Below are 14,385 nucleotides of genomic sequence, written 5' to 3'. Positions count from 1 at the left end.
CATTCTGCCTGGGATATAATTTGAAGCATGGTATAAGGTGGGAGCAGCTCATTTAAGTATGGCTTCCATTGGAGACATTTAATATAGAAGGAAGTGAGCTCTGAGTCAGAATCCACTCCTGGTGGCACGCTGGCCGAAGCCCTTCCAACAGGCCCTGTCACTCAGCCATCCTCTTGTGCAGTTGTTCACCTGGCTGGTATTTCCACACATCTCCTGGGACAGGAGTAGGCCTGGGGTCCACTAGCAACTCTATCATCCAGGCTGTACACAATTAAGAGCCATAACCATAATAAAGGAGAGTATTTGCATTGGACTAGCTTGCTGGGGCCTCCTTCAGAGCAAGTAATCTGGATTCTGATCAAAGGTAGAGTTGCTTTGGATCAGTAAGTTGTTTCCTCCTCCCCCAAGGTGCTGTAGTGACCTGGATTCCAGGGTTCCTTTATGGATTTCACTTCCTAATGTGACTGGCATCCATTAGGCAGAGGGCCTGTGTTCTTCTCTCTGAGACCCACACAGTTATTCACTAGTGGCTTCTGGAGCTATAATTTCCATCTCTTGTAAACTTTTTGATGAATTTGGTTTAATTAACCAACTTTTATTACCTGAATAGTGAGGCAGAGCCAGTGGCCTGAACTTCATGTCTGGTCCTGGGTCATCATCTGGGCCAATGATATCTGTATAATCATGATTTCTAAACAATTTTGTTCCCTTGGTTTCTCTGTTATAAGAGGGTCATATTGCACAATCCACGCTCAGTTGGGTTGCCAGTATGTGAAAGATGGTGAGATTATTGAAAAGTCAAAATGACAAGGGAAGCATTTATCTGTAAGCAGACTTGAATGACCTCCTCTCTGCTATGGAGAGAGTGAGAGTTCCCTGTAAGTACCAGTAGGGAAGTCTTTGGAGAAGACTGTCGGTGATGTGAGGGGTTTGGAGACTTGGAGTCCAGGAGTTAAGGAGTATGAGAGCTTGGGGTAAAAATTTTGTCTATTTGGGTGGTCATTTATTGTTTAAAAGCTTGAGGAACATGTCTTTGAGTAGGCCATTGTCCTTCTCTATAAGTCTGGTCACTTGGGGTCAGTAAGCTAGGTGGAAATTCCATAAGATTCCATGTTCTGGATGGATCTTAGCTAGATGTAGGGCATGACTGAACAGCTTGGGAAAGTGAAATGGTACCTTGATCTGAGTCGACAATGTCTGGTGGGCCAAAGTGAATGAGTACCTGCTTAAGAAGGAGATTACACAATGGGAAGCAGCATTTCAGGAGGAAACAGCCATTAGGAGTCTGTTCCCTAATAGTGTCCCCTAATACTATGTTGCTTGTCCAACATATGGACCAGGGAGTTACAGCGACTTTCGAGAAATAGTATTTATGTCACACTTTCCTCAGGCAGTAAAGGTGAGTGATGAATCAGGAACAACCTTGTGACAATTTTGGAAGGACTATAACATCTACAAGGCCGTAAAAAACCTTGACTTTGCTTGGAGTGAGGTTATGGCCGTCACCATGAATGGGGTTTGCAAGAACCTTTTCCCGCAGCTTGTTCATGATTTTCATGGATATAGGAAGGTGGATGACGAGTCCAAAGCGGTCTTCAGCAACTTAGTGACCCTCAGCAAGAAGCTGGAGCTAGATCTGCAAGAGGACGACTTCACTGAAATCCTTGCTGTGCAAGACGAGGAGCTTACTAATGAACACCTGATGGAACTGGAGGCCCAGAGAAAGGACGAAGAGAGACAAGAGGAAGAAGAAGTAATTGAAGAACTGAAGAGATTCACAATGCAGGAAATGGCGAGGGGATTTTGTTTATTTGATGAGGCACTGTTAGTTCTTGAGGCACAGGACCCAAATGTAGAACAGTACATGAAGGTTGCAGTAGCCGTTCAGAATGCAATCCAGTACTACCGTGTCATCTATGATGAGAAAAAAAGAGCTACAACCCAGACATCACTGGATCATTTTTTCAGGAGGGCAGATAGGATTGAATCCAGCAAGGAACCAGAACCTGTGCCGTCAACGTTCAGACCTGAGTGAAATTGCAGCTTGCCCTCCGTCTCCTATTGCTGACGATCCTTCAGCTCTACCATCTCCCACCTCCTCTCCCTCCTCCAGTCAGTAACTCTTCTTGCCTGTTCACTCGATGCCAGCCCCTGTATGCCAGCTGTTGTACTGTACTGTAAGATTTAATATGTTTTCTTTATTTTTTGTTTATTTTTTATGTATTATTTGGGTGAAAAGTATTATAAACCTATTACCGTACAGTACTATATAGCCGATTGTGTTAGTTGGGTACCTAGGCTAGCTTTGTTGGACTACGAACAAATTGGAGTTACGAACACACTCTCGGAACAGAACTCATTCGTGTGTAAGGGACTTACTGTATCCACAATGGTGGTTTCATACCTACTAGCTCCAGGAGAGGGCGGTGGCCGTCAAATAAAAATCATTTGCCGGGCTTCCCTGGTGGCGCAGTGGTTGAGAGTCCGCCTGCCAATGCAGGGGACACGGGTTCGTGCCCCGGTCTCGGAAGATCCCACATACCGCGGAGTGGCTGGGCCCTTGAGCCATGGCCGCTGAGCCTGCGCGTCCGGAGCCTGTGCTCTGCAACGGGAGAGGCCACAACAGTGAGAGGCCCGCATACCGCAAAAAAAAAAAAAATCATTTGCCATAGCAGTAGGGTCTATTGCCCCAGGGAACACGCCCCCACCTGGGAGCCTCCCAGAGTTTTGTTTGGGAGCAAAGGGGGCAATTATCTGCCACCATTTTGTCTAGAGCCGGGGTGAAGAAGATGCTGTGCCTATTTTCCCAGTCAGTCACCACCTGATGTCCTGATGTGATGTGGTCCCATTCTGCTAGTGGGTATGGCATCTCTGGAGGAATAGTTGTTTCCGGGGCTATGTCTGGTACTCTGGGGTGCGGCTCATGTGGGGCCTTGGAACAGGTGTGTAACTTGGATAAAGAGTCTGCAATGCTATTATAATGTGCTTTTGGTGTTTGTTTATGTGTGTGTGTGTGTGTGTGTGCGTGTGTGTGCAGAGATACATAAGTGACCACAATCGACATGTGTGAGCTGCCTATCTCCAGATGGAGGCATCCCAGAGAGGCTTTCCTTGAATCATGAAATTACCCTTTTGCCAGTGTCCAGGCCAGGCTGTGACAGGCCTCCCCAAGATGTGCTACTTTGGCATGTGGATTATTTTGAGCTAAAGGCAGGGGAGACCCTATAGGCTCAAGAAAAACTACTGTCCCTCCCTTAACTACCTAGAAGAATTTAGATAGGAGATTTTCCCCAGTAAAACAGTTATTACCAAGAATCTCTCATGTATGTGGGGTTCCTGCATGTATGAAATGAAATTTGATTTTCTCCTGTTAATCTAATATTAATTTAATTTTAGACCAGCCAGAAGAAACTAGAAGAGCAAAGGAAAATCTTTTTCTTCCCCAACAATTACGCTAATACTACTGGAAACAAACCTATCTTTATGAACTGAAACTCATTCTTCTTCTTTTTTAATGGGTATACAGTTCCCTATTTCATGGATGTATCTTGATTCATTCAACTAGTATCATATGGGTATTCAGGTTATTTCTAATTTTTTACAATGAATAATCAATATCCACAAACAGTAACTTTGTACATAAGTAGTTTTTTTTAATTTTATTTATTTATCTTTAAAATAAATCTATTTATTTATTTTTGGCTGTGTTGGGTCTTTGTTGCTCTGCATGGGCTTTCTCTAGCTGCCATGAGCGGGGGCTACTCTTTGTTGCGGTGCGCGGGCTTCTCATTGTTGTGGATTCTCTTATTGCGGAGCACGAGCTCTAGCCACACAGGTTTCAGTAGTTGTGGCAAGTGGGCTCAGTAGTTGTGGCTTGTGGGCTCTAGAGCGCAGGCTCAGTAGTTGTGGCACATGGGCTTAGCTGCTCCATGGCATGTGGGATCTTCCCTAGCCAGGGCACAAACCTGTGTCCCTTGCATTGGCAGGCAGATTCTTAACCACTGTGCCACCAGGGAAGCCCTAGATTTGTATCTTTTAGTGTGTATCTTTAGGGTAAATTTCTAGAACTGGGGCTGTTGAGGAAAAGGGCAAACGTCTAAGTAGTTCTGGTATATTGTCAAATACTCCTCCAGAAGGGGTAATGACATTTTGTATGCTCGTCTGCAGCGTTTGAAAGGTTCTGTGTACCCACATCCTTGTCAACAGAGTGTATTGCCGAGCTTTTGAGTTAGAACTAATATCTTAATATAGTTTTATTCATATAGATTTTGCATATTTAAATTTATTAAGGCACAATTTATACACAGTGAACTGCATAGATCTTAAGTGCACATTTTGCCAACGTCTGATAAATGTGCATTTCCGTGTAACCCACATCTTAATCAAGAAGTAGAACATTTCCGTCATTTTCATTTTCTAGGAAGCTCTCTGGTGTCCATTCTACTCAGAACGCCACACCTCCCTCCCCAGAGGCAGCCATTAAGCTATTCTACCACCATTGCTTAGTCTGTGCTGCTCTTAAGCTTCTTATAATAGAATCAAGTAGTATGTTCTATTTTGTCTTTGGCTACTTTTGTGTAACATATTATTTGTGAGATTATTTGTCTTGTTGCGTGTATCATCATAATAATTTGTCCTTTTTATTGTTGTGTAATATTTCATTGTATGAATATACCAGTTTTTCTGTCCATTCTTCTGTTGATGGACATTTGGGTTTCCAATATTTCGGCTATTAGGAAAGCTACTAGAACATCTTTGTTCAAATCATATACATACAAATACACATTTTTTTAATGGTTATGCAGTTTGTTCATTTTGTCGAAGTAACTTGATTCCTTCAACCAGTATCCTATGGATAGATGTATGAGTATTTAAGTTGTTTATAATAATGTTTCTTTTGGTAATATATATAGGGTACATATATGATTAACTTTATAACAAATTGCCAAACAGTTTTCCTGTGTGCTCATCTCATTTTATACTATCATCCAGAATATATGAGACTTCCAGTGCCATATCTCTGCCACCATTTTGGTTGTTGGCTTTTACAAATTTGATATAAATGTGTAATGTATTAATTCCATTTTATATGCAGCATGTGTGGAGATAATGATAATTTTTTTTCTTTTTAGATCTCTTAATATGGTACATTATATTGACAGATTTTCTAATATGGAACCCCCTTGATAATTTTGGAATAAATTACATTTAATCATAGTGTATTAATATTTTTAATATGCTGTTGAATTCTATTTGCTGGGATTTTTAGGATTTTTGTGTGTGTGTGTGTGGTATGCGGGCCTCTCACTGCCGTGGCCTCTCCCGTTGCGGAGCACAGGCTCCGGACGCGCAGGATCAGCGGCCCTGGCTCATGGGCCCAGCCGCTCCGTGGCATGTGGGATCTTCCCGGACCAGGACACGAACCCGTGTCCCCTGCATCGGCAGGCGGACTCTCAATCACCAGGGAAGCCCCATTTTTAGGATTTTAAAATCAACTTCATAAATGAAATTAGCTCACAATTTTCTGGGGTTTTTTCTTCTATCTTTATCAAACTTAAGTATCAATGTTACACTTACTTTATAAAAAGAATTAGAACATTGGTCTTCTCCTTTTCTCCCCTTAGCCGCTGAAATAAGTTATGAAGTATCGTAATTACCAACTTCTTTGAAAATTTGATAGAAGATCCATGCAAAACCATCTGGACCCGGTGACTTTTTTAAAAAATTAATTTATTTATTTTATTTATTTATTATTTTTGGCTGTGTTGGGTCTGTTGCTGTGTGTGGGCCTTCTCTAGTTGCAGCAATTGGGGGCTACTTTTCATTGCAGCGTGCAGGCTTCTCACTGCGGTGGCTTCTCTTGTTGAGAAGCATGGGCTCTAGGCACGCGGGCTTCAGTAGTTGCAGCACGTGGGCTCAGTAGTTGTAGCTCATGGGCTCTAGAGTGCAGGCTCAGTAGTTGTGGTGCATGAGCTTAGTTGCTCCGTGTCATGTGGGATCTTCCCAGACCAGGGATTGAACCCGTATCCCCTGCATTGGCAGGTGGGTTCTTAACCATTGCACCACCAGGGAAGCTCCTAGACCTGGTGACTTTTTATGAGATGATTCTTTGATATTTTTGTCCATTTCTTCTATGGAAATTGGTTTATTTAAGCTTTTTAAATCTCTACTAATGTCAACTTTTTAAATTACATTTTCTTTCAAATTTCATCTCTCTCTTCTAGGTTTCAAATACATTTTATTCTAATAAATCATAGACATTTTCAATAGTCTCATTTTTGTTTTAATTTCATTCACTTCAGTGGTTGTTTTCAAATTCATTTTATTTTATATATTGTTGTTTCTTCTTATTCTTTGTTTGTTCTGTAATATTTCTTTTATATATTGCTAGATTTGATTCATCAATGTTTTATACAGGATTTTTTTACCTATGTTCAGTCAGATTGATCTATTGTGTTCCTTTTCTGTAAAATCTTTGTCAGATTTTTGTATCAAGGTTATCCTGGTCTCATAAAATGAGGCGGGAAATGTTTTATATTTGCTCCTTATTTTGAAGAATTTGTGTCATATTGGTGTGTTTTTTTCCTTAGATGTTTAGAAGAATTCACCTGTTAAGCCATCTGGGCCTGGAGCTCTTTTCTGGAAAAGTTTTTAAAATAACAGATCCAATTTCCATAATAGACAGAGGACTATTAAGATTTTCCTATTATTTGTGTCTATTTAAGTAACATTTTAAAAAAGAATTTGTCCACTTTATCTAATTGTCAAATTTACCAAGCATAGAATTTTATGTACTATATACTTATTATCATGATATTGTCTGTAAGATCTTTAGAGATGTCCCCTTTTATTATAGGTATTGGTAATTTTTCCTCTTTTTGTCCTTGCCTAGTCTTGCTAGGGATTTATTAATTTTATTAATCTACTCAAAGCACTAACTTTTGCCTTTGTTAATTTTTAGTACCAATTTTTAACTATTTCATTATTTTCTTCTAGTTTTTTAAAATTTCCTTTCTTTTACTTTCTGAAATTTGCTGTCCTTTTTCCCCCAGCTTTTAGAGGTAAAAGCTTAGGCTATTGATTTCCAAACTTTCTTCTTTCCTAACAAATACATTTAAAGCTATGTTTTATTCCTAAATACAACTTTAGTTGTATCTTTCATTGTAGTTATCTTATTTTCATTATAGTACAGTTCAAAAGTATTTTTTGATTTCCTTTATGATGTCTTTGACTGATGGGTTATTCAGAAGTGATTGCCTAGTTTCAAGCAGTTGTGAATTTTTAAGCTATCTTTTGTTTTTGATTTTTAACTTGATTCCACTATGGTCTGAATGATTCCAATCTTCAAAATTTGTACAATTATTTGTATAATTAAGGTTTTCTTTGTGGCCAACAATGTGGTCAATTTTTGTGACTTTTCCATTCCATTTTGAAGAACATGTATCCTCTTTCATCAGAATTCATAGTTCAATTTAGATCTATAAGATCTACCTTATTGATTATGCTGTTTAGGTATCTGTATCCTAATATTTTTCTTCCCTGACTCTATCTTGAGTTAAGAGAGGAGAGTTTAGATCTCTTTTTACCAGTGTATTTCTGACTATTGCTTCTTGAACCTCATGTAGTTTCTGCTTTATGAAAGTGGTTGATGTGTTATTGGGTGTATAAATATTAACAGCTGTTATAGATCTTCATTAAGATTCAGAACACTCAGCATTTTAAAGTGTCCTTCTTTTCCTTAATATTTTTTTGCTGGAGTTTTAACTTTTGGTGCCAATAGTTCAACCCTTGCTTTCTTTTATATTTATATCTGCCTGGTTCATTCAACATGACTGCTTTATAGTCTTATCCCCATTATTTAACCTTAGTTCTATAATTAAAGATATAAAATGCTTGTATGAGTCTTATCTAAATGTTCTACAGTAATCTTTGTTGGATGTTTTACTTTTATCACATTGAATTCAGAGGGAGTCCAGGGTTTTGCAAACCTGCTTGGACTTAGGCCAATGAAATTTCAAACTACAAAGGTGGCACTCAGTAAAATGTGGCTTGGGCATCTCAACCCTGACTGTGGTAATGCACCACTTGATTCTAATTTCATACATATATTCATTCTCTTACCTTTCCTTACTAATATAATCCTGTTTTGTATGGGCTGCAACATATTCATCTGAAAGACAAAATTCCCTAGCCTTCCTTGTAGCCAGGATGAGGTCATGAGACACATTTCTGGCCAAAAAAAAAAAAAAAATCAAAATTCTTCTGGAGATTCCTGGGAATGTTTTGCTTTTTCAAAACTTGTGCATTCCAGGCTTCCCTGGTGGTGCAGTGGCTGAGAGTCCGCCTGCCAATGCAGGGGATGCGGGTTTGTGCCCCGGTCTGGGAAAATCCCACATGCTGCGGAGCGACTGTATGCGGGGGAGGCCACAGCAGTGAGAGGCCCGCGTACCGCCAAAAAAGAAAAAAAAAAATTTGTGCATTCCCTTCCTGATTGTCAGTTCTCCTTTTAGATACTTATTCTCATTTTCCTCCTCTTCTTCTTCCTCTTTATCCTCCTACCCATCCTTTTTTTCTCTGTATCTTCCCTAAAAAATGGACAGGAAACTGGGAGATGGATCAGTCCTTTTTCAAATTTGAGGTGACTGTGAGAGGAAAGCCATTTGCTAATGATAGCAAAGCAGAAGAATAAAGAGCAGGTGTTATTGCTGATATGCTTACTTTTGGACTTCCTGCTTCTGGACTTCTTGTTTTGTAAAAAATATATATCCTTCTATTTAGTTCAGTCTCTGTGATTGGGTTTGTATTACACACAGGTAAACATAATATGTAACTAATATATTCAACTTCATTTCTAGGCTTGCAGTCCCCAACCTTAGCTTTATTTCCCACTGTCATCCCTTAGTTTGCTTTTTAAACCTAAGGGAAGATTAATCTCTGATTTTGACCTTTGGCATTATTTTGGGCTTGACTCACATTTCCTGTTTTATGTTTCCCTTTTCCATTCACTCCAGCTAGGTGTCAGTTTCCTTAGCTGCCTACCTCCTCTCCTTTGTATCCCTGGTTCTGAAGGCTGCTGCTTAACTGGAGTGGGCATGGAGGTGTTCTCAAGCTTTTGACTTGGTGTCACAAGAACACATATCTGTTTAGTTTCTAAACCAAACGTCAGTTCCAAATGGAGCCTGTTATGTCACCTGTGATACATTGGTATCAGAATAAAGGCAACACGCAAGGCACAGGGATATTAGCTCGGGGCTTTGGGACAGCCTGGAGGGGTGGGATGGGGAGAGTAGGAGGGAGGGAGACGCAAGAGGGAAGACACATGGGAGCATATGTATATGTATAGCTGATTCACTTTGTTATAAAGCAGAAACTAACACACCACTGTAAAGCAATTATACCCCAATAAAGATGTTAAAAAAAAAATAAAAAGAAAAAAGAAAAAAAAGAAAAAAAAAAAAGAATAAAGGCAACAATTTGCGTAAAAGAAACCATGGTGGACATCGTAGAACAACCTTTTTTTTTTTTTAATAAATTTATTTACTTATTTATTTTTGGATGCATTGTGTCTTTGTTGCGGCATGCAGGCTTTCTCTAGTTGTGGTAAGCAGGGGCTACTCTTCGTTGCGGTGAGCGGGCTTCTCATTGCGGTGGCTTCTCTTGTTGTGGAGCACGGGCTCTAGGCACACGAGCTTCAGTAGTTGCAACACGTGGGGCTCAGTAGTTGTGGTTCATGGGCTCTGGAGCACAGGCTCAGTAGTTGTGGTGCACGGGTTTAGTTGCTCCGCGGCATGTGGGATCTTCCTGGATCAGGGATCCAACCCGTGTCCCCTGCACTGGCAGGCAGATTCTTAACCACTGCGTCAGCAGGGAAGTCCCATAGAATAGCCTTGAGCTTGTTAGCTCAGAACTGTGAAAAATACAGTACATTGATCTTATCAGTTGAATGCCTTAACAATCCACAAAGCCATCCCCTACCTAAAACATGAAGCAAATATACAAACAACAACCCTACTCGGAAAGAACTTGTGCAGCCTATGAGCCTTCCCCTTTCAGATGCTTTGGAGGAAAACATGTTAGTTTTGGTTCTGTAGAAGCTGCGTGACATAATCTTGATACATACAAAGGTAACTTCTGCCCTGAGTAGCTCCATAATAATGATCTTAAGATGTATACTTCAGGATCCTATTATTACTGAGAACTCATTGTAAGACAAATACAGAGTTATAAACAAAGACTTCTGAAAGATATGGTGGTGATTAGGCACTTTTAATCTAATTTTTTCTCACAAGGAATTTAGGCCCAGGCAGCTTAAATTACCTGCTCAGGCTCCCACAGCTGGCACTAAACTTACTTAGATAATGCTAATCTTAAATTTTCTATCCAGATCAGGAAAAGCTTGTCATTATGTAAATGGGTGAGAGGATTATTACAGATATTACTCCTTTTGGTCAAAGTATATAAGTAATTTATAAACTTTGGAAACTTATTGGTGGGTAATTGGGAAATTCTGGCTTACAGGCACTTTAGAGATAGAGAAAGAGGATCCAACTCAAATTGATGTTGGCATCATTTTGGCATAATACATTCCTCCTTTCTGTCCCCTTTTTAACAACCAAAAACCAGCATCCATTTATGAACAAAAGTATGTCTATAGAGTTGTGGGATCAAGCACCATATGTCAAGGGACCTGGAAGGAGTCTCCCAACTGTACATCTGGCAAAAGGAAGACAGACCTTTGTACAGTCTGCGAACCAGCAGGAGCTGGTGAACCTGCCCCAACACCCCTTGGCGGCAGTTGAGGAAAACCTGGAGAGTGCTGACTTGGGCAGCCATCCAAGATAAGAGAGACTTTGTAGAGGTCTAGCCTTCCTGAGGGGCTATTCCAGCACTCCATTGGAGCAAAAACAAAAAACAAAACCAGATTTGGATGCTTTGGAGAGGGTGAGAGGAACCACCCAGCTCTGTCCCTCCCCCAAGGTGACACAGCGCAGGGCTGAACTAACTGGTGGCAAACTTTCTTGGGGGAGAAAAGGTGAGTGGTGAATGAGTGCCAGGCTACCCCAGCTGTATGGGAAGCTACTGGAGAAACCCATTTCTCTCCAGCTATACCCACAGTATTGAGGCGAGGACATCCATGACTGGAGGATGAGAGGAGATGAGGAGAGAGGCAGATAAGAATATCAAAGGGCATTAGAGAGTCCTGCTGACTGCTTTCAGGACTCCACAGGAAGCCCACCTGCGAGAATGCCCCCCCATCAGAACTGCAGGCATCCTTAATGCCCCAATTAGTAAACTCACACCTCGCCCCACTCTTCTGCTGGCTCCTTGTGTGGGCTCCCAAGTGTGGCAAATGGAGTGTGCTCAGAAAATCAGACTGAAGTCTGTGGGCAAGGAAGAAATCACAAACTTGAGCTGTGGCACTACTTTTTGGAAAAAAGAGATAGGTTTCCAGCAGCTCACCTGGTGAGTAGTAAGAACCAGAGAAGGCATAAAAGCTTAAGAATTCTGCCACAAAGGGGGGCAAGAAGTGTGGAGTTGGTGTATCCATAGAAGGTCAGAGAAACCCCAGATATAATAGGACAAAGGATCAATGTATCTAACCTGACGGGAACTAGTAAAGATTTGTGGGTGATTCTGCTACTTCAAATGTGAAATCATCAATGCAGAACTCCAAAAACGTGAAGAATCAAGGAAATTTGTCATCATCAAAATAAAACAATAATCTCCAATTACCAAACTCAAAGACATGGAATTTTGCAATTTACTCGATAAAGAATTCAAAATAGCTCAATGAGCTACAAGAAAACACAGTAAGACAATTTAAAAAAATCAGGAAAACAATGCATGAACAAAATGAGAAATTTAACAGAGATAGAAATCATAAAAAAGAACCAAACAGAAATTCTGGAGCTGAAGAATCTAATGAATGAAATGGAAAATGCAATAGAAAGCATCTATAGCAGAGTAGCTACCATAATTTGTTAACAAACACATAATATAAAAAGACATAGCTTGTGACATAAAAAATATAAAAGCCGGGGAGTAGAAGTGTAGAGTTTTCATATGTGATTGAAGTTAAGTGGTTATCATATTAAAATGAACTTTTTCCATAAGACGTTTTATGTAAGCTTCCTGGCAACCAGAAAACTAAAACCTAGAGAAGATTTACAAAAGATAAAGAAAAGGGAATCAGAGTGGAAAATCAAGAAAAGCAGTCAGAACAGAAAAAGAGACTGAGTCTTGCTTAATCCAGAATGACTACTCTGATCTTTGCTATTAAGGAAAATGGAGAACCAGGCATCCGTGTGACTTCTAAGGAGAGACTGACGCTGGGGTCTAGGACTTCAGTCAAAGTCTTAGATGGGAGATCTTGGGTTTCAACATCACATGTTTGCAAAATGTTTGATTTTCCAACAGTCTTACCTAAAGCCACCAGAAAGTCTTTAGGAACTGTCAACAGAGCTACAAAAAAAGTCACTAAAGACTAATAGATGCCTCAGAGACAAACTTCTCTGCCAAAAAGATGACCAAAATCACTGTTAAAGAAAAAGCTCTGTTCCTGCCTCAAATGATACCTATCCAGAAATAGAGACACATTTTCCCTTCAATCCTCTAGATTTTGAGGGGTTTGACCTGCCTTAAAAGCACCAAATTGGACACCTCCCCTTGAATGGAGTGTCTCTCATGATTCTCAGTGAGGAGAGGAAACTTGAAAAGTTGTTATACCTTGGCCCCTCTTCACCTTTGAAGATTCCCTCTTCATCAGGGGGAATCTAATCTGTTGCAGTTTCTTTCAAGCAATTTGTCAACTCTGGATGTTGAATTGCCACCTGTTTGCTCTGACTTAGATATTTAAATTTCTTATCGCTTTATACTTTGTGTGTGCTTTTGTATTAATAAGCAATTTTTTTGTTTAACAAGAAGAAAATGGAAAATCACTAATTTAAAATGGTAAGCAGATCCAGAGGAAAAAAGAAACAACGGAACTACAAAACACCTAAAAAGCAACTAATAAATGACATTAATAAGGCCTAACATATCAATAATTACTCTAAATGTAAATGGAATAAATTCACCAACCAAAAGTCACAGAGTGTATAAAGGGATAAAAAAACAAGACCTAACCATATGCTGCCTATAGGAGGCTCACTTCAGCTTTAAGGATATACATAGGCTCAAAATGAAAGGATGGAAAAAGATAATACTTGCAATTGGAAACCAAAATAAAGTGGGGGTGGCTATACTTATAATAGACTTTAAGCCAATACAGTAACAAGAGAAAAAGAAGGTCATTATATAATAATTAAGGGGTCAATTTATCAAAAAGATATAACAATCATAAAAATATAGATACTTAACAATGGAGCAGCTGACTATATTAAGCAAATACTAACATATCTGAAGGGAGAAATAGACAACAATATCATGATAGCAGGGGACTTCAATATCCTACTTTCAACAATGGATAGATCATCTAGACAGAAAATCAAGAAGGAAATGTTAGACTTGAACTATATATTAGACTAAAAGGATCTAACAGATATTTATAGAACATTCCATCCAACAGCAGCAAAATACACATTCTTCTCAAGTGCACATAGAACCTTCTCAAGGATAAGTCATATGACAGGTAACAGAAGAAGTCTTAGTAGATTTAAGAAGATTGAAATCATACCAACTATCTTTTCTGATAACAATGATATGAAACTAGAAATCAACAACAAGAGGAAAGCTGGAATGTTTATGAGCATGTGGAAACTAAACAACACACTCTTGAACAAACAATGGTTATCAGGACCTAGCGGGTGGGGAAGTTGTTATTAAAGGTTACACCTTTGCAACTAGAAGATGAGTGAGTTCTGGAGATCTAATGGGCAGTATAGTGATTATAGTCAATAATACAGTATTACATACTTCAAAATTGCTAGGAGACTAGATCTTAAATGTTCTCACTACAGAAAAGAAATAATTGTGTGACCTGACAGAGGAGTTAGCTAAAGCTCTGGTGGTAATCATATGGCAATATATAAATGTAAATTGACGTGTTCACCATAAACAAACACAATGTTATGTCTTTATTATATCTCAATAATAAAAGAGAGAAAGAGTTGGCAATGCTGCCTGTATACAGCAAAGAAATATCTCTGGCATGGCAATGAGCATCAGACTGGCCCAAGATACTGGACACTGCAGGACAGGGAGATAAGAGTACAGGGTATGATAGACAAATTTAAAGTCTGCAGGTGCCAGACAAGTAAGATGTATAAATAAAGTGGACTGGGGAAAGTGGCTACCTGTGTACATTATCTGGTTGTGAATGTATAACATGCACAGGTATGTGTGTGTGTGTGTGTGTGTGTGTGTGTGTGTGTGTGTGTGTGTGTG

General features: G+C 39.6%; 1 pseudogene; it reads left to right on the top strand.

The window, feature by feature from the left end:
* Positions 1-12,254: 12,254 nt before the first annotated feature.
* On the top strand, positions 12,255-12,856 carry LOC112393635 (securin-like; annotated as a pseudogene).
* Positions 12,857-14,385: the final 1,529 nt, after the last annotated feature.

This window comes from Neophocaena asiaeorientalis, unplaced genomic scaffold, assembly GCF_003031525.2.
Source record: "Neophocaena asiaeorientalis asiaeorientalis breed wild unplaced genomic scaffold, Neophocaena_asiaeorientalis_V1.1 scaffold72, whole genome shotgun sequence".
NCBI classification, from domain to species: Eukaryota; Metazoa; Chordata; class Mammalia; order Artiodactyla; family Phocoenidae; genus Neophocaena; species Neophocaena asiaeorientalis.
This window is presented reverse-complemented; position numbering and strand designations above follow the sequence as displayed.